This window comes from Corvus cornix, chromosome 11, assembly GCF_000738735.6.
Source record: "Corvus cornix cornix isolate S_Up_H32 chromosome 11, ASM73873v5, whole genome shotgun sequence".
Lineage (NCBI taxonomy): Eukaryota > Metazoa > Chordata > Aves > Passeriformes > Corvidae > Corvus > Corvus cornix.
Genome location: NC_046341.1, coordinates 15,597,620 through 15,623,552, shown reverse-complemented (window position 1 = coordinate 15,623,552; position 25,933 = coordinate 15,597,620). Strand labels below are relative to the sequence as shown.

Below are 25,933 nucleotides of genomic sequence, written 5' to 3'. Positions count from 1 at the left end.
TTCTGAACCAGAGCTACTGAACTGGAATGCTCTTAGCATTTTGACCATCCAAAACAAAGGTGTTTAGAAGGCACTGAAAGGGAAATTCTTTTGCTTTGTAAATTTTATAGAGAAAAGCTGATTGAATTTTATTGCTTCTAAATTATAGAGCTTCAGTAATATTGCAACAATGAATTTGGGGGTCAGGATACTGCTTGTAGGTATCAAACAAAATGTATGTATAACATACTTATATAATAAAAGAGAGACATATTGTCATTATAATGCTACCCTTCCAACAGGAATAATTTGCAGGCTTATTGTAATATTAACAGATGAAATGCTACCTAGTTTGTTGATATTATTTCTATACCAGAACCAAAATCTCCATGATAGATTAATTCATGAATTTGATGGTTGTGGCTAATAGTCAGCCAAAAATAATGACTCACTAGCTTCAGTCATAGAGTAATGATTCTAGAAATGCCTTCTACATTTACAGTTTCAATTAAATGCTTAAACTATAATACTAGGCAGATACAGGGTAGATCCATTACATATTTGTAAGGTACTACAGAAGAAAGACTTGAGAGCACTTGACTGAAAAGGATTATATCTTTTTTAGGGTGGCTTTTTGTTTCAAGTATTTAGCATTAGAGAGTTTCCTTGTCACTACTGAACTGGCTCTCCAGCTGTACTGTAATATTTCCATTTATGCTTTGCTGATGTCCAGTTCTATTTCATAGAAATAGTTTCTTGAGTAAAGCATAATTGTACTTTGTAAAATACTCATCTTGTATCACTTCTTTTAAAGATCAGACATTTCCTTTTCCCATAAGGTCTAAAGATCTGTAAGTTGACATAATTCTGCACAAATCACTCTGGCAGTGTAACTTAGACTGTCCAAATTCCCCTTGGACTGTGGCCTCTGTAACTGTGCCATCACTCACTTAACTTCACCTTATCTTTAAATAAGTTTAACCAGAAGGGACTTGTTCAACTCACCATCTCTTGAGTAATGTGAATTATTTATATGATCTTCATATGTGTTCGTTAAGCTGTATACAGTAAGCCTAAGTGTAAGTGTTTATTCTGTTCATCTGTGAGTGTGCTACCCCAAGCTTTGAACTCAGGCTAACCACAATAAAAATCTCTCTTTTTTGCTGTTCTTTGATGGAAATGGACATCATTTTTTCATGTTGTACAATGGCAGCAGTGTTGTCTCAGACGGGTGCATTACCACGGGAATGCATAAAGAGACATTTCACATGTTCAGTGTTGTCTTGCTGCTTTCCAGACCACCTTCCCCTCCTGCTTTGCAGAGCTGAGTGTACAGGAAGCTGTATCCCACCATGTCTTACAATATAAATATGTCACTGTAATGGCTACTGTGGAAGGGATGATTACAACAGTCCTTTTTTATCAATTCACTGCTTTGCTTGAGCAGTTATTAAGTGCTCTTTGTCTGTAAAGGAATGTTAAACACTGAGAAATAAGAATTCAGTAAAGCAGTCCTGTTTGCTACTTAAAAGGGCCTCAGTTGAAATGGAAATACACTAAAACAATCACACCAAAATACATCACTAACCTGGATTCTCCAAAAAAGCACAGCCATTGAAACCTCCATGTATTTCTGGGTAAGGCTGGAGAGCTGTGCACGTGGTCTGTTTAGAGGCAATGCTTTTGGTGGAAAACAGTTGCACCAGTATTGGTCTACAATCTTTAAAAGGGGATGGAAACAGTAATTTTTCTAACTTACACTACTGTGCTTTGGTTTTCTTTATTACCTCTGCTTTCCATTTGAAATTTGTCCAGAACAGCAGTGTTTACACATGTCCTGTTAGAAGTAATGCCAGAGGGACCTCAAAGGCATGAGTCTTGTTCCATTCTTCTTTGGTTAATTTTCCTCAAACATAAGGTATTTTAACACCTCCATAGATCACAGGATAAATAGAGTCTACAGAATCAAACATTGTGCCTCTTTCAGCATTAAGTGTGCTCAGGTTAGAACTTGCTTAATTTATGAGCTGTGAGGCAGCCATGAAACCATGGGTAGGCATATTGTTAGAACAGATTTCATTTTTCAGGAAAAAAAAGGGAATTTTATTTTGGGTTTTGAATTGGTTTTGTTTGTTTTGGGTTTTTTTCCATGCTGGTTGGTTGTTTTTTGTTGGTTTTTTTTTTTTTTTTTTCCCCAAAACTAAGAGGGTCTTTGCCTCTTCTTTTCTGCTTTTTTTTTTTCACCAGAACTTTTTTTTTTTTTAATTCTTGGGGGTCTCCCACCACACCCCCCTTCATTCTCTGGAATGCTTGTATCTTTGTGTACAGTGGGTTTCCTCCTTGGCAAAGCAGCTTCATATGTTTCATGTTTTTCTGCTCTTCTGAACTGGAACATGTTCTTGTGTGCTCTAAGAGCACATAGCTTTGGAGGATCTGCAAAAGACAAGATATTTCATGCATCCTTTCTGAGGCCTATTTCTGACAGTCCCTTGAAACCAATTCAAAACTCTCCCTAATTATAATAGGACAGGTTTGCGTCTGCTTCCAGTCAATAAAGCTTTGTTCTGCCTCAGGGATTTTACTTGTACCTGATTATATAATGGAGGATGGAAGAATCAGGCAATAGTAATTTTAATCCCTGACTATCTTTCATTCAAATATAACGTGCAAAGAGATTTAGCGAAAGGAAGAAATGTGAATGTTGTACTACTAGAGCAAACACTCGACAATGAGTTCTGCTGGGTGGGACACTGAGCTCCCTCTCTATTTGCCCTTTTCCAAATATTTTAGGGTTGATTTTGGACAAAAAGGTGGTGTTTGAAATGGCAGCTCTCTCTGTTCAGAAGGCTGCAGTGCATTGCAGGCAGCCTCCAGTCTGGGTGCAGCTCTGGGGGAAGGCTCAGCTCCAGCAGCAAGTGCTGCTCAGACTGTCACAGTCCTGGAGTGGAGAAAAAGAACCACAAAGCAAAACACTCAGCGCTATGTTGAAGCAAGCCTGGGTTTTGTGATCCCCATTTTTCACTTTTCACTGGGGTATTTAGTTCCAGACTTGGAAGCTTGAGGTTTGCTTCTGTCAAAGCAGCATTGAAAAGCTGACCCATATATAAAATTTTAAACTACAGCATGGTAATTTTTCTGTTGTCAACACAGAGCATGCATTTTAATTTTTTGAGAGTCTTTCTAAAAATAATGAATATTATACCATAACTTAGGAAACACACTAGATTTTTTTCTTGGTAAGACACTTCCAGAAGCCAATATCTTCACAGAGAACACTTCTAGCTCTGCATCCTGTGATGAATGGTTGGCTATCCTATTGTCAGATCTGGGAACAAAAATTAAAATAAAAACAGTTATTAAGTAGGGAGGGAAGGAAACTACATTAAGGTATTGAGTTTTATATCTTTCCTGTGCAGCTCTAAAAGGAAGGAGGTTTTATTGCTTAGAGAGAAATTAATTTATCAAGGTACTCCACTCACAAACTGGTAATAACAGATCAGCCTTACAGTGCCCCTCAAGATTCAGTTCTGAGACCCACAGCTTAGAGTCAAGAGTGGGAAACCAGGAGCAATAAAGGATCAAATGCAGTCTCCTCACTTTTTGTATCTGGGTCATCCTAATTGATCCCAGCAGACTTCCTCCTGGCTGGACTACCCCAATCAACCCACCTGCATCCTCACCTGGAGGAACTTGTCTCTACCCAGCAGCTGGGGCAATACCTTCGGGGAAGAAAAGGTTTCCTCTGTCACTCCGGGGAATATTTTTAACCTCATCATTGCCATAGACATTGCTGGGCAGTCAACACCACAAATGGCAAACCAATACTTGCACCCCCCAGCACACCTTGTGTTTGCTTGTATTCTATGGTACTCCGCAGCTGGATTAGATATTTTAAGTATCTAGATATTTAATTGGTTTTCTTAATGTTTCATGCACTTAGCAGTCTTTAATCTGTCTTTAATGTCTTTCTGTAAAACCTGATAGCTGGAGCAAGAACTACAGTGCCTTTAAGATAGATACAGTTTTAATATATGGACCACTGAACTTACTGAACCTTTGCTGAAACACATAAAAATATCACTCTTAACTTGTATATTAAATGTTGGGGTTAGAAAATTTCTGTACAGTTGTTGATGAAGAATTTGTATATGTGTGAAGTTACATGTTTCTAGGTGCAAAAACTGCTAAAGCCATTTAATAAGTAGGGTATTTTTGCAGGATTTTAACCAAGTATCTAAAACAAGAAGCACTACAATTTCTTTGAGAGACCACGTGTACAGTTTTTACTTTCAGGTCTAGATATTTAAATTCAGTTGGCTTGTGTCTAAACTTGTAGATGCTTGCACACTTCTCCAAGCATTTTTTTATATTATCTGAAAATGCCTTATCATTTTCTGAACAAAATAATACATATTATTTAGAAGCTCTGACTGATAATGAAAGATTCTTTTCCACAGGTATACCTTTTTTTCTGTATCTTCACATTCATAATAATCTTACAAGAGTTTACACATCTGTGTATATATGTGAATGACATGGTGGTTATATCTTCTTTAGGTTGAAAAGGAGTAACTGTGGAAACTAGTAACTCTCTTAACTTTTGGTTTTCCTCTCAGACTAATTTGAAAATGGAAAAAGTGATTTAGCACCTGAAAAAAAGTTGGTGCTCTGGATGTGAGCCTAGTTTCACCCCTTTCTGATTTCTTTCTTCATCTATTGCATCTATTCCTGAAATATCAGAATGCAAATGCATTAGCATTCATTACATCTGCTGAGGTCAGAGCATTTGAATAATTCCAAATTAAGGATGGTGATTTATCGTGTCCTCAGCGTAGCAGACCTCAAATGCTGACTTGTTCAGCTGTCACGGTGTAACACCGTACTACAGCCTGGGCTTACACACCGAGAATTAGAGTCTGTGGTAGGGCAGTACTGACTATTGCATTGCTCTATTGTTCATCTTTTTATTTTCATCAGCAGAGCTGCTTCAGGTGCTCACTTTTCTCCAGAGCGCTGGAGGTGTTCCAGCAGCCTGTGCAGTCAAAGGGAGCTGCTGAGCATTGCCAGCAACATCCAGCAGCAGAGAGGGAAAGGATCCGAGCAGTGCATCCTGAAGGGAACGGAGCAGTGCATCCTGCCACACACAGGGCAGCAGCTGCACTGGCTGCACTGTGCAGTGCTGCCTGTGCCACCAGGATCTGCAGCCACTAAGTGTTCCTCCTCTGGCTGCCTTGGCACTGCTAACATCTGCAAGGTTAATGCACACACCTAAAATGTGCATTCTTCTGCTTCCCATAGCTGCACAGCTCTCATGCCAGTCACAGTTAAGGTGAAAAAAATCCTAATATTGTTCTTACCAGTTACAGAGCTTAGGATTTGTCAGAAGTGGGGAGATACCTGTGGTTTTGTTGTTTCTGCCACCAGATAAGCTTTAACATTTTTGTGTAAATAACCTTTAATTTCTTTGTGGCTCTGGTGGTTATTGTAGTGAGAGTGGAGACCTGAGAGCCAAATTCCAGTACCTGAAAGGGTCACAGGGAAGCAGGAGAGGGACTCTTCATCAGGAGCTATAGTGACAGGACAAGGAGTAATGGGTAGAAAGAGGGAAAATGTAGGTTAGATTTAGGAAGAAATTTTTTACTGTAAGTGTGGTGAGACACTGGAACAGGTTGCTTAGGGAGATAATCTCAAAAAAAGAAAATACAGGGTTGACTTGAGACTTCGGTAGCAGATCTGCATCATTCCACCAAATTACTTAGATAGTTGGTTTAGTTTATGTCTTATTGAACTGTGTGTGTATAGGTGATGAACAAAGGGCAGTATAGAGGGTGGTCTGTTCTAACAAGTGGCCTCAGAAAATGTTTGTAGTTTTAAAACCTTGAAAGCCTAATGAGAAAAAAAGGATTGGTTTAAAGCATATAAGAGAAGTGCGTTCATGATAATTCTGTGTCCACCACAGAATGTCAAGCTGCCCTTGCTTGCTTTGTCCTAATGTCCACCAGTAGAGAGACCTTCCAAGCCCTTCATGCAAATCCTCCACACACTAACACTGGGAGTAGGTGCCCGGCTCCAAGTATTGTACAGACACTGCTTGCCCTACTTCAATTTATTTTCATTCTTTCATGACAATATATGAGAAATTCTTATAAAAAATACTGTATTTTACTCCAGATTTAAGTTTCTAAAGGGTTTTTCATTTCCCTTGCTTTTCAATATATGTTTGAAATATCCTGTCTAGAAATTATCTGGTACTGCTGGTATTTCATTCTACTGAACTATTGTTTTCATTTTGAGAGTCATCTTTTCCTTTCTTCTGAAATAAGACCTAGACTAAATACCAAAATTCTTTCACTGCATATTATGGCTGAGTGCACTAAAATATAAAAACTTTGATTTAAGGTTTTTTGAATTCAAAGATCGTAGGCAAGTGTTCATTTGAAGGTTCAGTGGCATTTTGAAATGAGAACATCGTATATAAAGATGTCAGAGATGGAGCCTCCCACAGTGAGGTTGAAAGAAGAAGAACAGAATGAATAGAAGAGTTTCTGGGTTCCAAGGAATTTTAACATCTCTTTACTTGAGATTACTGTACATATAATTTTCTAATATTTTGTATTATAGACTTTGAATGTATTGGTTAAAATTACTTCATGCCTGGCATCAATTTAGTCTTATTCATTATCTCCCTTAAGTAAAACCTTAAAAATAGCTGCTTTCAGTGAGTGAGCAACTTTCTGATAGGAATAGATTCTTCAATTTCTAAAGTGAATTTGTAAATGAAAACAGACTAGGAGGTAGCAGTCCCTCAGCATTTCTTGATCAGCTTGGTATTATATGAATCAAGTAGTTACAATTTTAACAAACTTTATAATTTATAGTTTGCACCATATTTCAGTGCATCCCACATTTTCATAATCCTACAATTAAAGCTCTTGCTACCTAAATGACGCTGACTTTCATAAACTAATGCCAATGATTGTGATATTATAATTTGATATATATGGTCAGTACTTTGATCAGTATGTCTTTGGTAATCTAAAAAGTGGGATAGAACTGTGTTTGCCTAAGGTAGAGCTGGGTTTTGAGCACCAGTGGAAGAATTTCTATATTTGGTCCACCAGCTACCTTGACCCGGTAGTGGAACTGAGGTCATCAATGACCTCATCAGCCACATCTCATCTTAATATTTGTGTCCATTTCTATTTCTCACTTCTATGAAACAGCTGCAATCTGGCTTTAAGCAACTGAGATATTAAATGATATTAAATGCCTGCTTATATTCTACAATATCTCAAGTTTTTAAAAGCATCCCATTAAAACATGTACCATATGCTTTCTATCTTTGTACCAGGGGTTTAAAACTGTAAAATTTGTGACCTTTAAAAGTAGCAAGCAACTTCCATGGCATTTCCAGATATCTAATTTAGGTAAATATTAGGTAAATTTATAAAATCTTAGAGCTAGTAATCATATAATTGCATATCTAAAACACCTATTGAAAGTACAAAGTAAATAAATATATGCATTTTTTTAAGACAAATACGTACATCATTTACTATATAACCCTTCTTGTATTTGAAAGAGCTTATAAAATAATTAGTTAAACTCAAGATTCCTCCCTTCTGATGGTGAAATGAAGTGTTCCAGTTGGTTTACATCCCTATTTCTACTTCTTATGCTTTGGAGTTGTGTCCTAAAGATTGAGAGAAACTTTCTGTTCTAGATACACCAGAATACCACTCCATGTCTGCTGCAAAACAGTGCTTGGAGCTGAAAGGAGAAGCAAAAGCGAGGAAAGAGGTCTAAGAAAATAGAACTGCCTTCCATTTTCTTTCCTGTCTGCTGGGGAAAACAGAGATGATATTCTGTGAAGGATCTAGCCAGAGTTTCCTTCTGCCAAGCAATGGAAGTAGCTTCCTATAAAGTAATTATTTTGTGTCATGCCAAAGAGATTTTAAGAACAGGTTCAATAATATCTTTGTGAATAGTAGAGGGGACATTCTCTCACTTTGTAAGTGGCTGAAGGTGGAGGTCCTTAAAATAATGGTTGTTTTGACACAGTGAGAAATGTGGTGTCTGGTAATATCTGAGAAACGTTGAGAGTTGATATTAATCACAGTTCAAAAATATTTGGGAAGCCTTGCTCTAGAGTTCACCATTTCTGCCACGTTTTGATGCCTGCCTGGGCTGCTTCAAATACAGCTAATTTACAGTGGCATTAGTGTGAGACACCAGCCATGCTCATACAGAGATCTTCTTTCTTTCCTCTTTCCCTTTTCCTGCTGGGAGCAGGGATTGGATAGGAGGGCTCTTTGCTTTCTGAGGTAAAGGATGGGTCACAAAAAGAGCAGCCTTCCTTCCAGCTTATTGGGAAACACCACAGCATCTGACTGGCTTCTGAGGAAAGTTTCCTCATCCAAGGATATCCCATGCCTTGGGAAGAGGTGGATCACAGCAAATGGAGCATCCAGGACAGGGCAGCATTGCCTCTGCCAGGGGTGGAAAACCTGTGCTCTGCAGGAAGGAGCTGTGCTGGGACCCCTCCATAGCTCTGTACCATGCCAGACCCAAGGTGAGAAAGGAGCTTCCTATTTAAAAGAAAATTCAGTGAAAAATTCTGACAGAGAAAGAAATAAAATAATCAGATGCAAAAGAGAAATACACTCTGAAACAGTGGGAATGGACTGAAATTGTTAGTGAGTGGTTTAGTCTCAGAGGAACCCACAAGACACTCACACCTGGGCACCTGAAAGCTGAGATAGCTGCTCACAAAAGTGCCAAGCTAATGAAAACATGCAGCCTTTCCAAACTGGTAACATTTCAAAACCTTCTCCCGTCTTGTGCTGTACTTTATTCCTTCTCCTCCTCTACTAGCTTCTGAAATGAGTTTTACTTGTTATCATAGGCAGCTTTGCCAGTTCTTACTATTTTATCATGAACTTCGAGGTATTTGATGCTTTATTTAAACCCTCAGCTCCTGCAAAGGCAAAAAGAATTTTTTTTAAGGTAAAACAAAACTTTCTAGGTCTCATGATTATGTAGGAAGCTTGAAAGTGTCATCCCAAAAATATACCTTAAGACTTAATCCCTCAACATTCAGAAGTCATCGTGAATATAAAGAACCCAAGTATGCTGGGGATTTCAATTTCTTGTTTCTTCATTTTTTTTTTTTTTTTAAATCTCATAGATATTTAGCCTGTTTTCAGAATTTTTGAAAATCCAATTGATCATCTGTCAAAGTTTGGAGCAGTTCATGTACTGAATAAAGGTTATAATATTTTTACTAGACCTTCAAGCCCTGGTGCAAAAAGGGGACAGGAACTTCTCCCTGGAAACTAATGATAAGACATTTGCCATCTCATGGTTGAGGCTCTCCAGTATATCAAACAAATAAACAAACAAAAAACCAAACCAAAACAAGAAAGCCAGAAAAGAAACTAAAAGCCATATAGCAATTGCTTCTTAAAACTTGCCATTTGCTTTAGGTGCCCTACAGTGTTTTTCACTTAGACCATGTGGTAGAATTTTCTGTGTTTGGCAAGAACTTGACAAAAAGTTTATTTGGTGTTTTAAAATCTTGGGATTATTTGATAACTGAAAAACATGAATATTTTTTGCAGAAGTGTGAAAATGAGTAACAGAATCATTTGCCATGATTGCATTTTCATATTGATTCTCACAATAAGTCATTTGCTTTTTTTATATTTTTCTTTTCCAACTTGCCTTTGTGACCTGGTCCATTCCTGAAAACTCTGTTGCTATGTTTGGAGAGGACAGGAACAGAACTCAGATTTTCAGTTTTCCTTTAAGCAAGTTACTTTTCCAGCCCTTGTCTTCATGAAAATAACTTTGAAGATCCTTACTAAAACTAATTGAGAAGGTTGAAAGCTTGCCTCGGATTTTTCCCCCTCCTAAAGCTTATTCAGAAGCCTCCTAGAATTGGGCTTTAGGGTCTGTGGGCTGCTCAAATTGAAGGCCAAATCCTCAGAGGTGCTGAGCAGCTCCAGCTACAGACTTGGCTTCTTGTTAGTAGTGGCTTCCAGCAACATCTGCAGCTCCTACAGGGATCAAGACTTAGTGGCTCTTTGCAACTCCCAACAGGCATTTGTTCAGGGCTGATACATTTTTATAGTTCAGTTTCACTTGCAGTAGGATGTTTTCAAAAGCCTGTCTAGTGTCCAATAACTTTGCATATTGCTAAAGATCCTCCTCATGCAGCTGAGTGTTGTGAAGAATCAGGGTCATACACAGTCAAAGCCCCTGATTCTGTTTGCAGTCTCCACCTGACAGTTCACTTGCTTGGACAGGAACGTATTTTGGGGAACCTTACACCGAAATTATTTCCCAGTTTGATGTCTCCTCTCCAGTAGTAAACACAGTTTCACTTGGAGTTGTTGGCAGTATGATCCAGGACCCCTCCCCTCTCCTGTCCTTGTCTCAATCACCTCTCTAAATGCTTTAGCCATTACATTTTCATTGTCTTGAATTTATGCACTGAGGAAAGTGGGCTCCCAACATTATGAATGTTGCTCTCAGCCTGCTTAGCATGTCATTTTACTGCTATGGACAGGACTTTCCCCTCTCCCTCAGATGTTTTCTGCTGAGAAGCCTGACTCCAGTTTCTGTTTTCTGATCCACATCCAAATATTTTCCTTTTTATATCTCTTTCTTTTAGAGAAATCCATAAAAAGTTGCTTAAGCAAAGGATCAAATGTAACAAATACAGCCATGACAACCCTGTGATAGGCTGTTTCTGGTCACACACCAGTATAAACTGGCAATAACTGGCAATGTCAATAATTACCCAAACTTACATCAAGCAGACTGGAGAAGCAATGTGCCATTTGTTACATAGAAGCCTACATAGAAAAGATGAGCCGAATACTAATAGGATAACATATTGGATTTTTATAGTGATTTTGGTGAACATAACTCAAAGTTTTCTAAGCTGAATCCTTAACTCTGTTTTACAGATGAAGACATAAAGTTGAAGTGAGCTGACCAGGTTCATGCTGCAGGTAAATGGTTCAGCTCAGAACAGTCCAGTGAATTGTCTGGAGAGCTCTTTTGGCTCCCTTATTATTTACCTTAGAAGTCTTCAAACAGTGAAATTAAAGAGAAGGGGACATGAGAGGAAATTAAACCATATAAAGACAACTAGTCAGCCAACTCTTCCTTCTCAAAAACACAAAATAAAAGTTTCATTCAATACCAACAAACCCAGATGCCACCAATTAAGAGCAAAAGTAGAAACAGACAATTCAGGCCTTTTGTTGTTGTTTTTAAAAGTGGTTTTTCTATTAAAGCCATATACATACATATGATGCAGATCAGACTAATAATACACATTTCCAACTTCTAGTCTTTGTGATAGCACTCAGTTCTGTTTGCCAAGCAAAAGCTTAAATACAAATAAAAATCAGAATACCAAATGACAAATTCCAACCCTAAAAATTTGAACAAACCAGCAAATCATTTTCCATATCCCAATTTCCAATAATGGTGCAGTACATAAAGAAATAAACAAGCTAAGAAATATTTCCACTCATTTGCAGTGATACTTGACACTCAAGTGTTTTAGTCTTTTCAGAATATTAAGAGATAATTAGGCTATTTTTTGTGTAAAATGTTCATATGGTTATTTCATTTCCCTCCTTGCAAATCTCTCCGAGTGCTCTTGTGTGTGACTTGGAAAGGCAGCATGCATGGGGCCTTCCTGGCTTTCTCTGGAAAGAGCAGGGCCTGAATGCAGAAAGCAACTGCAAATGTAGCGGTGTTGGCTATTGCTGTGCAGAATTTGTAGGCTTGAGCTCTGAACTGGAAGCTGAACTTTGTTGTAGGCATGGAGTCTCCATGAAGAGCACATGGGAAGAGAAGATGCTTCACAGGAGCTACAGATCTCCCTGGTACATGGAGTCACCTGGAGGAGTCTGAGACCAGCCAGGAAAGCACTGAGGTGAGAGGTGTGTGGTACTGACTCTGCTGGACTGGTGATCAAAAGGAAAATTTATGGGGTGGGCTTGTAAATGTTATTTTTCTGTGAAATTTGTCCCACAGCACAGCAAGACCGCGAGGTCTGGGCAAGGGGGAGCAGGGCTCTCTTCACAGCAACTTAGCTTAGGCTTTAGTGTGGTGTGAAACGCTGCCCTTATGCTTCAAACACCTCATTCTCTTGCAGCAGTGTAGGTCCCATGGAGTTCCATTTGGGTAAATGGAGTAAATCTGGTCCTGGGGAAGGGGCACTGCTTTGGGGCATTCAGATATAATGAAACACACAGAGCACATGTGGCATTAAACATCCATTCACACATACTACCCCTTGGCTGGCATTATGGAAGTGCTCACTCAGGGTCATCCTTCCTTTCCAAAAATAAACCTGGGACTGATTATAGATAGCTTTGCATCAGAATCATGTGAAACTCGTGGGTTTGAGTTCAGAGGAAACGTGGGAGGTTCTTGTTATGATTTTAAGTTCACTTGAATTTGAAACTCAGGATGAGACGTAGGGAGGGGAAGACTGAACACAGACGGATCCACAGGAAAGAATACATTCAAACCAAGCCTTGTGAAATGCAACTGCCAATGGCTTAAGAAGAAATCCTCACTCAAAACACTAAAACAAATCAAAACACATTCCTCTCTCTTAGAAGTCTGACTCTTAATGCTATCAAATATCCCTTTTTCCACTCTGGGCAATACCATTTTTTTAGGGAAAAAAACCAAAACAGAAAAGAAAATGCACAATATGTTACCCAATGTCCCTATAGCAGCTCTAAAAAGCAGAGGAAAAGTATGTTTTAATTAATTTATAAACAAAAGATTATTTCCTGCACTGCCAGCAAAAATCCTGTGTGCCGACAAGGTTCTGGCTTCAAACATTATCAGCAACTGGCAGGATGAGTCCTTTTATGTAAATGAATTCATTATTATTAATTTCTGCTGGTGCTGAACGATTTATGAACTGCTTTTCGAATATGGAAAAGTGGTTCATGAATCAGAGGGGAAAAAATGTTCAAAAAGTCCTGGGTCGATAAATAACAGTAGTCATTCATGAATCCCGCCCATGGTGTCTTTTATCTTCAGTAGGGAGAAGATCAAAATGATAAAATAGTAATGTGCCAACAAAAAAGGATTGAATGGGCAGAGACTGGTAACATTGTCCTCTCCCAGCCTTAATGGGCAGGGATGAATGGTGACAGACTATCCTTCACTAGCAAGCAGCCACAGACTGTGATTCTCCCAAGGTGAAGTGCTCCTTTTTCCTGCCACACAGAGCCAGAATAAGAGGGAGCTGCTGAGCAGAGCCCCATGTGTGCCCCTGCCCCACAAACATGCACCAGCTGTGGTTGAGGGATGGGGCTTTGCCATCGCAGCCGTTTCTCAAGGAATACACCCTGCCCTGCACAGACTCTGTAATTGCAATCCTCCCCAGCTTCCTGCTTCCCCCACGTCTCTTCCACCTCGTTACTGATAGTCCTCCTGGAACTGGCATGGCACCCAGTTCTTCTCTGCAAGGGAGTGCAGCACCAATTGGATTTTAAAGACTCTCATTCTAAGATGAAGAGAGATGAAAAGTACTTGATTGAATGTGAGAAATCTGGCAGCTGTTCACTCCTGTTCTCTGAGCACACCACCAGCCCTCATCAGACTAGAAGCCTTCAGGATAGCACAGTGTATACAACAACTGACATTGGCCTTGCTTAATGGAGACATAGCTTTTCATCTGTATTTGAAGAATCAGGCTGAAATCGAAATATCGTATATACCAGGACCGAGCGTGGTCATAGAAGTGGTATTTTCTCATTTAGGATCTTCTCTAATGTGCCACTCAGCACAGAGAATTGGGCCAAATTTATCCCCAATGTAATTTCGTTAAAATCACAAAGCTGTGCCCAGAATGAGTTTAGCCCATTATTATTTCAATGCTAAATGTAGGGCAACTCTATAAAAACAGAGTAGAGAAGGCCATCAAAAAATCTGTTCTCTAAGTAGCTTGTCTTTCTACAGTTTCAATATGCAAAGAAACTACAGCTGCATATTGTAATTGTTTGCCCTTAAATAGCTTTGCTCAGCTAAGAATTTCAGAGTCTTTTCAGGTGTTAGTCGACACATCCTGTGAGGTATGAGGCGTTAGCACTAAGGGTGAGGTAAAAGAATGAAAAGCTACATGCCCAAGGTCTTGATAAGATTTTGGCAGACTCAGTAGTCAATTGAGAATAACTGATGACTTTTCCTGTGGAACCAATAGTCAAAGTATCTTCCAGCAGAGGAAAATAAAATGACAGACTTGTAGCTGGTATTTATCCTTGTTCTTATGTATAATTCAAACTTGTATTTTGACCATTTTCTTTATTTCAGATTGCCATGGGACAAAATTTTGTGCTTCTGAGCTCAGCAATGAAGTTTTAATCACCCAGATATACATCTTTCCACGATATATATTTTTCTGTCTACCAAAGACATAATGGCTGCTCCTTTTATGGGAAACCAGGATTTAATCCAGTAAGTCTGTGAGAATCAATATTCTTGTGAAATGACACCATGTTGAAGTTATTTTATGTTATGTTGATGGTTAGCTAATTTTGTAATGGAGACATTTCTTCTAGAAGCAGACATAGTATAATTTAGTGGTAAAAACGTCAATCACAAGGGGTTGAACACTTATGTCAGGGCAGGAAGAGGGCAGATTTATTGATGGAAATGTATCTATATACTCTTTGTGGCACTTTGACCTGAAATATCCATTTCGGTTATAATTTTGTTTTGTGAAAATGACATCAACTGCAATCACTAATGTAAAAGTGACACTGGAATGCTTTGTTCCAGAGGCCTGATTTAAAAAGTCTTGCTGCTGTTTGTTATAGTAACAGCTTCTCAATAGCAAGGAATTAAGGTACTCATTTAACTGCTCCTTTTCTCTCTCTGTTGAACACCACACTGTCTTTTTTTTTTTTTTCCCTACTGTTTAACATTGTTTAGATAATAAATATATAGCTTGTTTCATAATGACATTGAGGTAACTAAGAGAAAGGAGGCAGGTGCTCTGGCTGGTACTATATGTGGATATATTTTTGTATGGCTTTTCTTCCTAATGCCAGTTAACCACCCACCCAAAGCCATAAAAAACATCAATAGAAATGGGTAGGAGAGGATGGAATAAAATAAGTACAGAGGTTGAGAAAGAAAAGTGACAAGGAAGGAGACAAAGAAAAGCACAGTGCAGAATACAGGGAAGATAGGAATGTCTTGTTTGTGACTTCAGTGGTTTTTGTCTGGGGTTTGTTTCACAAAATCCTCATCAATTCAATGGGCTCTTGTATTCTTATTTCAGCTCTACAATGGTGTAACTAAAAACAGAATCTGGCCAACCTCAGCTTAAAGAATAGGAAAATATCACTAGGAGCAATGTGAATTTTACGGAGGAGCTGTGCTATCCGGTGAAGTACTGGCTATTGTCTATTTTCTGCTGCACTATGCTCCCCAAAAAGAGTGCCTTGTATCAAATAATATCATGACACCCTAATTAGTAAAGGCTTAATCTCTGGGCTAATCCTGAGAAATCTGGACTTTAGTGTAGAGTGATTCTAGCACAATTGAAATTTTAATTTATTATAACTAAGGATGGGGTGTTTTACCAGTAACATACACTCCATTCAAGCTCTCCCATCTTCTGTCCTTCCATTTTCACCCTTTGCATGACTATCACGAAGAGCTGACAGCTCACTTTTCTCTAGCAATCACGTTTTTTCACTGAGATGTACAAAATCCATAATCTGCTTTGTAAATCTTCATTCTTGGCTCCTTTTCAGGCAAACAAAATGACAGAATCGGACACCATCCAATGTCCTGCTCTGGTGAGTCACAATGATTTTATCACTTAAATATAGAAACCATTTAAAGTCTGGGGAGATCACAACTTTCCAGCAGGACAAAAAGTGGGAAATTGTCCTGTATTTTAAAGCCATGATCCCCAAAGATGTTTCTTTTGAGTGCCATTCAAGACTCTCTATAAAGTTGATTCATTGGAGAGTCCTCAAACAACCAAATTCTGCTCATTAGGGAATGCAGAGCACTGCTCATAACACCCCTACCATGGGATGGAGTGATAAATCACAGGTACTAATACAACAGGATATTTGTTTGCATGCTATCAAGCACAGCCAGGCAGCTTCTCCATGTGGACTGGGAGAAGGTAGGAGGGGAAAGCATCTGATCCTCCCAAAAGTTAGGACTACTGAGCAGTCCCAGTGTGGTCACTGATTTACACACTGAAGAAGAATAAAAATAAGACTGAAATTAGGTTCAGTTTCACACTTTGCCAATCAGATCATGGGTAGTTTGTGCTGCAGAGAAATGCTGACTGGCAAGAACAAACTCATTATTAAAATAAGAAAAATGTAGCTAATATTTTGGGTCTTTGATTCTGTTTTAAAGCAGAATTTTTGTTGTTTTTTCTTAACCCTAGACACTTTAGTTCTGCCTATTTGCATAGGTAATATTGCCATCATATTTATTCACACTGCTCATAAAAGAGCACATCACAAAAGTGCCTGGAAAATAAAACTCCAATGAGAAGGGACCCATCAAGTTTAAATGGAGGTTTATATTGCAGCATTATGAGACAGAGGCTTCCACATTTGCAGCTCCCATGGCAGAAAGTGAAACTCTAAACAATTAAAGCAGCACAGACATCCTGCCCTAAAGGACTGTAAGCATTTAAAAAAGCAGCCATGACCTCTCTTTACTGGGCCTGTTTTCTATTTAATTTACAGTCTTTATTAGCCAAGAAAATCTTGGCTGGATCTTAGTCAAAGTGATGAATATACAAGCATTTTGATCTACAATTTGGGGCACTTCAAAGTATTCTTTACTTTATGATCATTTGTAACCAAGGTCAGAGCTCTGGTGGTAATTTAGATACCACCTAAACATATTTATAATATAAAAATTGCTTTGCAGTAGCATGCATAGTGTCCTTTCTATTTTTGTTCACAGTAAGATTGGAGTTGCAAATGCTCAGGCTCTCCAAAAGTTACTCCTACAAGTTTGTGTAAGCAGCTCCATGCCTAGGTTTCTTTTATTCAGTTCCCACAATGACACACAAAAATTGAGCATATATGTGTGATAAAAAGAAATGGTTTGTTTTCATTGATTTATTGAAATATAAGCTTACTAACTTTGTAGGGAGAAAAATTAAACCAAAAAGCCATAACATGTTTAAAGGGGAGTTTTTGTTCTTTTTCTCATCCGTTTTTCTCATTTTTCCATATACTTTGCTTATGCACTAAGGTATAACAAGTCTCAGAAGTGTTCCCCTGTTCAAGTACAGAGACTCTCATGCCAGCAGCATCTTGCAGAACAAAAACTAAATCACTGTGATCACTGTTTTAGCACTGTCATCTCAGGTTCTAGGCCCAATTTTTTTCTAGATATTGTGTCTTTCTAGACATTATGTCTTTCTACATCTTTCTCTCTAGATTTATGCTTGCTAGGACAAACCTTCTGATTCTTGTACTTCAGGTCTGACCCTTTGACAAGCACAACCCAAATTTAAAGCCCAGCATTGAGTCCTGTTTTCTCCAGGCTTGGCAGGCACTTATCTTGCCCATTTTCTCTGACTCCACTGCAGGCGTGCATTTTCAAAGTTCGTATTGTATCATGTCCCTCTTCCACCATGCACCCTTTCATCAGCTCCTTCTTTTCTCTTGCAGCCAAAAACATCCTGTGGATATTTTAAGGCCTCCATAGGCTCTCCCAAGTCTGTTTATCCCTATCACTTCCACAAGGTACTGACAGATCAATGTGTATCCATCACTCACAACAGATTTTTGTTTGAAAAGTTGATTTTTTAAAATTTTGGACTGTAGTCATTTTGTTTTCTTCTGCAAGGGCCCACTCCTATAAAAATCTGCCAGCTACCAAACTTGCCCTTCTTCACATCCTCCCTTAAAACTCTCCTCTGCTGTGACACCTTAAAAAAATGATAGTGGTTAAGCAGCTGATGTGCTGTGACTGCATCGTGATCATAATTATCTACCAGTTACCTTGTCATTTCTGCCCCTCTCCCCATCTGTTTGCTGTCGCTTGTCTTTTGCTTAGATCAAAGACTCTTTGGGGTACAGACCATGCCTGTAATTCCTGTGCATTTGGATACCATCCTGAGCAAGGAATCTCAGGTTCTAGGCACTACTGCAGCGCACATAAATAAAAATTACTGTTTCTAAGGTAGAATCCTCTGCATTTTTATATGCATAAATTATAGCCACATCCTGTAATCCATTTTTCAGGCTAAACAATTGACTTCAATGGGAGTTGAGCCAGGGCAGGAGTTGGCCTATAGTCTTTACTCAAAACAAGCAACATAACATATTATTAATCACCCTAAATAGAGACTATCACATTCAGTGTTGCAATCCTACCTGTGGATAAAATAAATACCTTTCCAGAAACCTTATGACTTTTCTCATTTACACTAGGCCAGGCTGCTCTTAAGAAAACTATTGTCCTGCAGGGGATTACAAGATTGCAGTGACTCCCTGGTTGTATTCCCTTCATGTTGATTGCTTGGAGGTTGGCAAAGGGTGGTGAATACCCAGCAGAGTCAGTTGTAGGCCACCCTGTCTCTACCCAAGGGGTTGAGAAGCAATTCTTCCTTCCCATTCAATGTTTTTATCTCCCACTAGGGCAACACAAAACTTCTGGGGGCTGTAGTTTTGAATGTTTTTCTGAATTTTGATAATATACCCAAATATATCATTATCCATATTGCAACCATAGCCTGAAAGCTGCTGGTTATAATTCACCAAAGTCTTGGGGAATCAGTTTGGCCCGGAGGGGATCTGGGGATGAATCTCAAGCTCTTTGTACGTGCCTGCAGCAGAACTGTTGGTGGGAGAGGTGGTTACAGGGGCCACTGTCTCCTGTGCAGTTCCTGAGGAGCGACAGCTGTGTGCTTCCTCCTGTGGAACTTGGAAGAGCTGCAAAGGAGAGGAAAGCCAAAGCCAAAAATAAAAACATGCGCAAAAGCAACGAGTAAAATCTGCCAGATTCAAAGAGCTGTTGTACTACTGGAGACCAGCCAGAAATCTCTGGAAGTCCCCTATAAATGCAGTGGCTTGGTTGCAATTACTTCCCCCCACACCCCACCCCTTCCTTTTCCAGGTGAATCTTGTATAAGGCAGACTGCAAAAAGCACACACACTTTTTTTTCCCACAGTATGATGTTTGTTTTACAGGCTTTCTGCCTGAAAATATGTTTTTCTCCTCTTCTCTTGCAAATTTTGGGGCTTCCTAATCTGCTGCTGAGTGAAAGTGAGACAAGTCTTAACATCCTCAGTAAATCCAGCCTGTATATGCTTACTTTCCACCCAAATTGATTTTTATTTTAACAAAGTGTTAATCTTAAATAAATGTTCATAGATCAGGTTGCTTTCCACTTTCTGCCAACGTTTGGGTCATTAGATGCTGGGCTGTAAATGAACCATGCAGATAAGACCTAATGTTAAATATCTAGGACTTCTTTATAAAGGGAAAGAGGCAGGAAGGATAAGGATCTCCTTGGTTCAGGCCATAAGATGGCTATTGACTTTCTAGCACTGGGAAGGAACCTTCTGAAGCATTTTCTGTTTGCCATCATCAGGAACAAGGTGCTGGATTAGAAGCACAGTTGATGCTGGTCTGGTTCAAAACCCCCCGATTTCCATTGGCATAAGGGAAGTGCTTGTAGCAAAATTAGTCCAGTGGAATATGCAAACAGAAGTAAATTCCAGGTTCCTCCCTAGCCTTTTATAAAAGGACATGGCATTTTTTTTCTAGAAAAGGGAGTTTGGGTTTGTGGTTTTGGTTTTCTTTTTCCCTCAAAGGACATAGGAATTGCATAATTTTATACTGAATTCAGTTTTTACTGTATTCTCAGTAATTGGTCTCTATATACATATATTTTAGGGCTTCTTTAGTCAATTCTTTCTGTGTTATTGAGGAGAAATTTATCTCAATATTTTGAGTGGAATACTACGGTAGATCTAAAAATTGCCTGTTCTTTCCTATCTGGGAAAAGCATGCAGTACTGAGTAGATAAAGCAAAACTTCATATTTATTTTAGATAATTTAGTCTCTAATTATACAAAAGTGATGTGAGAGAGATACACAGAATCTGACCCAGAATTATGACTAGAAAATAATAATATTATCCTAATTAAAAACCATATAAGAGTTTATTATCCAGACTCAAATCCCTGACAGACTTGTATGCTCAAATAATCGCAGCATTTGCAGGCTAAAGATTCTGTAAAAGTTTCATGGAAAAAAAAAATCCCTAATGAATTCTCAGTGTTTTTTAATATTGTGCCTCTTCAACAACAATGATGGCTTTTGGGGACTCTTGCTCACTTATGGGACATGTGGGTCATTCAAAAGCTTGAATATTCATTATGAGATGAGCTGGAACTGGATGTGCAATATGTTTGGTTGAAAACTAAATTTTATGTAAATTCTGCAGTGATGTTTTCTGGCTCAGTTAGAATCCATTCTACTGTTTATCTTTATACTAATAATGGTCTCTTGGGCTTCTTTTTAAGCCTCTCTGTATACTTTTTTTTCTTTTAAAATGAAAGATGAAGATCCAAAGAAAACAATTTTTAAAGATAGAAATAGAAACACTAGGTAAAAGGAATTAGCAATGCAATCTCTGCATATATTATGTGGAAATCTACGGCAAAATTGCAGCTTGGAATTTTATTCCTAGGACATTAACTGTTTCATGTTTGAGCAGCATTGCTGCTCCGATTCCCCATTTTTTCAAAACCCCTTTGGATCTGCTTTTTTAATCTCTTTCTGGATGTTTTTGTAATATTTATTAAAATATTCCTTCTCCAGAATGATAAATCCAGTTGTCTGGAAGAAATAAAATCTGTGGCATAGCTCTGAAATGAGAATTAACCTTGATTACTACAGTAATTTACTAATCAAAACTGGAGACCTGCTAATCAAGCCTGAATTACCAGCTGCTTGATTTTTATAGTGACATAACCAAAATTGAACATTTGGTAAACAAGGGTCTTATTTATGAGGGGGAAAAAATTGGCATATGGCCATATTCATCTTAATATATTTCTCACTATATTGTTGTGATTTCCTTATCAGCTGACATAGACACCCCCTTCTAACTTAAGCCATCCACCTTACCCCAAAATGGTGAACACTGAATTTTCGATTACCCTGGAACTGCAGTCAGAGTAGCCAATTTCTCATTTTAAGAGGTTTTCTGATCTACCTGTTGTTTTTGGACCAGGGGAGGAGAATGCCTGATGTATCACGGTAGCCTTGTGTTACAGGGCTAGCCAGAGAGCACCTTGGAATAAAGGAAGCAGAGCACTGGAAGCAGAAAGGAGAGGAATGGAGAAGTGCCAGTGAGCAGACAGCTGGGGAAAGCTGCAGGCGGAAATGACAAAGAGCATCCATGCGGCGCTGGTGAGCCCCGGGCCGAGCGGGACAGAGGGACAAGCCCCGGGGAAAATGTGGCACTGAATCCCCGAGGGAGAGCCTGCCGAGGAACCCCCGGCCGCTCCCGTGAGTGCATGGACAAAGCGCCAATTACTGCAGCCTAGCTGCTGGGGCTGGCATTGTGAAAGTGTTCGTCTGCTTTCTCTAAGTGCAACTAATTTCATGTTTTTAATAATTTTTTTTTTTCGGCCTGATTTCTGTTCATTTTTTCAGCTCCCAGATGGCATCCTGTATCCACCGACACAGAAAATAATTTCCCAGTATTTTCTTTAATGAATGACCTATTATGAACAAGCAGGAAAAACCCATATTGTGCAATTCTTCCACAGAAAAACTGATCATTAATATAAATGGAGAAAAGCCCCCAAAATGGGAATCTTTTTTGTTGTTTGAGCTGTGCTTGGTATTTCATTAAGGTGGCTCGTGTGGGTTTTTTTTAAAGTCTTGTTCAATTGATATTGTCATGGGTAATTGTGCTGTTAAAAAGGTAAAGAACAGAAACACAAAAAGATTATTTCTAGAATAATGTTTACAGCATGAAATTCTCAGCTAGTCAGGCTCTTTCCCATTCTCTGCTTGTTACTTTAGCCCTAATTCCCCATTCTCTCAATTCTTAGCACAGAAAATATATACGAAAGCTAGTGCTGCTTCCATTTTTTCACCATCTTATCTCACATACCTGAAATAATGTTTTTCCCTGTAAGCCTTAAATGTACTTACACCTAACAGGAATGAAGGGGAATGGGGATGAATTAAAATTGTTCAATGGTTTATAGCCAGGCTAAACCTCCAAGAACACCAGTTTGTGGTCATTGTATGTTTAGACATGACCCTGCAAAGCTTCCAGGGGCCACAGCTCAGCATGGGCCAGGCTCCCCTGCAGCAAGTGCAACCCAAATCAGAGCAGCGAAATCCTGCTGGGATCCACAGTCAGTCTTCAGAAGGGTTTTAAGTACCAGGAAAATGTGAGCAACCACAAGCTAAAACAGAGTGCTACTCCTAGTTATTGTGTACTCTTGGCAGGAGGGCCATCCATGAGGATAAAGATTCCAGATTTCAGGAATGGATTCTCAGGCAATGATTTAGAACATTTGAAGGCCAAGGAAATAAGAGTGAAACAAGTGACTTAGAGTTAAGCAAGGGGGGATATTTCCCCCGACCACTGGAATACGACTCTGCTCCGCTCCAGTTCCCATCCCTGCTTCTCCCTAAAGCCACAGCTGTGCACCCAGAAACTTGCCATCAGAAGGACTCAGCATTGCTTCATGTGTTTAGGATGACCTTTCTCCACCATCAAAACTTCAGAAGCCCAAGAAATCCACCTGGAAATCTGGATAATTTCAGACTGCACTAGGACATAACAGGAGCTCCAAAGAGGACATGAAGTCACAGAGGAAGAAGTACTTGAAAGGAGGGACCGATGGCTTTGGAGGGAGGGCAGAAGAAAAGTACAAAACCACAATAGAAGTGGTGGCAGAAAAACTGGGAAGAGGGAGCAAAAATGGTAAAATGACTCCATAATGCTTTACTGGCTCTAAAGCAAGGGAAAAATATAAAAGCATTCATTTACTCTTTTTCAGCCAAAGGAAAAAAATAGGGCATAAAAAGAGAAGAAAAAAAAAGTACAGAAGGTAGAACATGTGAAGAAAAAAGCCAGCAAAGGAAGAGGAAATTAAGAGAGAGGAGAAACAAGTGCTGGAAGTAAAGGACTGGATGGTGGGGGAGGAGGCAGCACAAAGAGATCTGATGAACAGGGCTTTTAGGTAAGTGAATTTTATTTGTATATGTCATTTCCTACTTTTTATTGCATTTCTCTGGCAACCATCCCACAGTTCCATAACCTATGGGTGGGTGGGAGGAGGTGGCTAAGAGGGCAAAATGGTAGTTTTTGGCAGAATATTGACATGACTTGAGTCAAGTCATTACTTGTGGTTGTCATTAGACAAATAGTGAAAGTGGGCTAATGGGGCAGGTGTTTATGAATCCTACAGGCCAGAGAAGGCTCAGTTTTCACAACCTGACTCACATAGAAAGGGAGAGGCCCAAATGATTCAGTGCAGTGAAAGCAATGGCGAGCAGTGATTTCAGCACTGCAGAGGCCACAGGGACTTATTTCAGATTTGCAGGATGGTTCTGTCAGGTTGCTTCAGCCTCTCAGCAACTTTGGAAGGTGGGCACTGCATAGGTTTCTGTATTGGGGACTTCATTTCTTGCTATCACTGGATGGAATTATTTTTCTGTAGTGCAAAATGAGACCCTAACGCACAATTCTAGGGAAAAATATGACTTTCATGAAAAATGTTCTGAAGTCCATCTTTTCTGGGTACTTTTGTTTCTTTTTGCCCTCTGTTTGACTCTCTACAGGCTTTTCCCCCTAATTATCTTGAATTTAAAACGGAAACATTTCTAAAACATACACTGTCAAATAAAATGAGTTGGGATTTTTGAAGACTTTAGAACACACGCAGTAGCTGCCACCCTGAGTCAGACAAAATATCCAGTGTTTTCCCTTTGAGAGTGAGAGGAGCAAATGTCTGGGGAAAAAGTGTATGAACTCTGATATATCTCTCATACAGAGCAATCCTTCTTCCCCTGTGTGCTCCTGCCCTCTGAAGATCAGTGTCAGAGACATTTTGATTTGGAGGCTGGATCTTGATCATCATGTTTAGTAGCTAGTGATGGATTTCATTTCCATGATTTCATGTAATCCCTTTTAATGGTCCATTTACACTTTTGACCTCCACACCATCCTATGGCCATGAGTTCTGTAATTTCATTATGCACTGTGAGGATAAAATACCTCTTTTGTTTGTTTTAAGACTGATGCCTGATCATTTAGTCCTAGTCCTTGCATTTGAAAGAACTGATAAATAATGTCTCTACATGTTAGAAATCAGGCTTTTGAAATAAAAAAGCCTCTTTCAGTTGTAAAGCCTTGTGATCAGGCAAGATCCTCCTTCTCCTCTTGTGAATCCTTCTCTGAAAAAAAAGAAAAAATTCCCAACTCCAACTGCAGCCTGATGAAATTAAAATTAATTAAAGCAAAAGTAGTTTTACAGTGTTCATACTGCACAGATAAGTAGCCTTAGTCTTATTTTATGTGTCCTGCATGGTTCCCATCTCGTGTCACATTACGGTGTTCGTTTCAGTTCCATAGATGTGGAATAGCCCATTTTAAGGCCATTTTCTGCAGCCCAACTATTAAATCATAAGCACAGTAATGGGAGAATATGATCACTGAGTTCTCTGCAAGTGCAAGAAGGGGAAGGGCTTGGAAAGTCAATTAAAAGATAGGAGTAGGCTTTGTACAAGACACCTGAGCATGGACAGATAGCAATCTTCAGTGCAGTGGACTAGGGTGTGAACATACCAGTTTCCATGTTCTTACAGCTGGTAGCTGTCCAGCATCCTCTCTGCACCACCCCCAGTCCTGTGTTTTGTGTGTCATTCCAGTCAGATTGCTGAGGAGAGAGACAAAGGACAGATTCCAGGATAAAAATCACAACTGCTCTGGAAATGCACTGTGTGTGGCAGTATCTGGAGCAGCAGTGAGAGGTTAACAAAAAGAATTTGACTCTAACCCAAGAATCAAAATTAATGTCAGAGAATTTAATGCAACACAAGGTGTGATGGAACAAAGACTGTTGGGGGGTCTCGTTTTGTTCAGTTATGACAAGCAATATTCAGCACTTTAAAAGAAACAACAGTGTAATGGTTTTCACCGAATTGTATGAACAAACAGGATAACTTTAACAAATATCACAAAACATGTTACAAATCAATTGTATTGAAAATATATTAGGTTTCTTTAAAAGAAAAGATCAGAAAAGGAAGCAGCACAAGCAGGAGGAGAGACAGCACACAAAGATTTACTTCTGAGTGCTACAAAATATTGAACTAAAAATAACATTAAAGATGAAATTTGCAATGAATCTCAAGCTGCTAAATTCCCAAAGGCTGGGTCTGCCAAAGGCTCTGTTGGTTTCCTCTGTTCTTTTCTGTCTTTATTTAAATATTTTATACAGTTGTCTATGTTCATGTGTAGTACGAACTGTCATTTATATTTCAGTCCACTCTAAAATGGATCTTAGACTATCTCAAGCTGTGCACTGCAGTGAGGAGTTTGGAACTGAGAGGTAAGTTGAACTGGTAGGGACAAATGAAGACTGATATTTAATGTAGTTTTTGTGTACTTATATTTTGCTGTCATGTATTTTGCCTTAAAACTGATTTGTAATTTTCTGCATTTTGTGACATTATGATAAGATGTGATGCAAGTGGGGTTTCCATTTAGCAAATGCATTGATGTATTTTTGAGTCAGAGTGGTTGAATTCTGAATTCTGATCTTAGGCTTTCATGTCTAGCAGTAACAACACACAAGTTTGGATCTGCAGTCTTAAATGCTTCTCCTTGTGCTTTGGACTTTCCAAGGTAACCTTTTTAAAACAAGAC

General features: G+C 39.1%; 1 long non-coding RNA gene across 1 annotated transcript in view; it reads left to right on the top strand.

The window, feature by feature from the left end:
• The window catches only part of LOC109144223, a 60,431-nt gene extending 38,163 nt beyond the window's left edge, over positions 1–22,268 (top strand). The window contains exons 3-6 of the long non-coding RNA XR_002044833.3: positions 11,820–11,935; positions 14,338–14,481; positions 15,789–15,833; positions 21,312–22,268. This is a non-coding gene — a long non-coding RNA (uncharacterized LOC109144223). The remainder of the gene's footprint in view (positions 1–11,819; positions 11,936–14,337; positions 14,482–15,788; positions 15,834–21,311) is intronic.
• Positions 22,269–25,933: the final 3,665 nt, after the last annotated feature.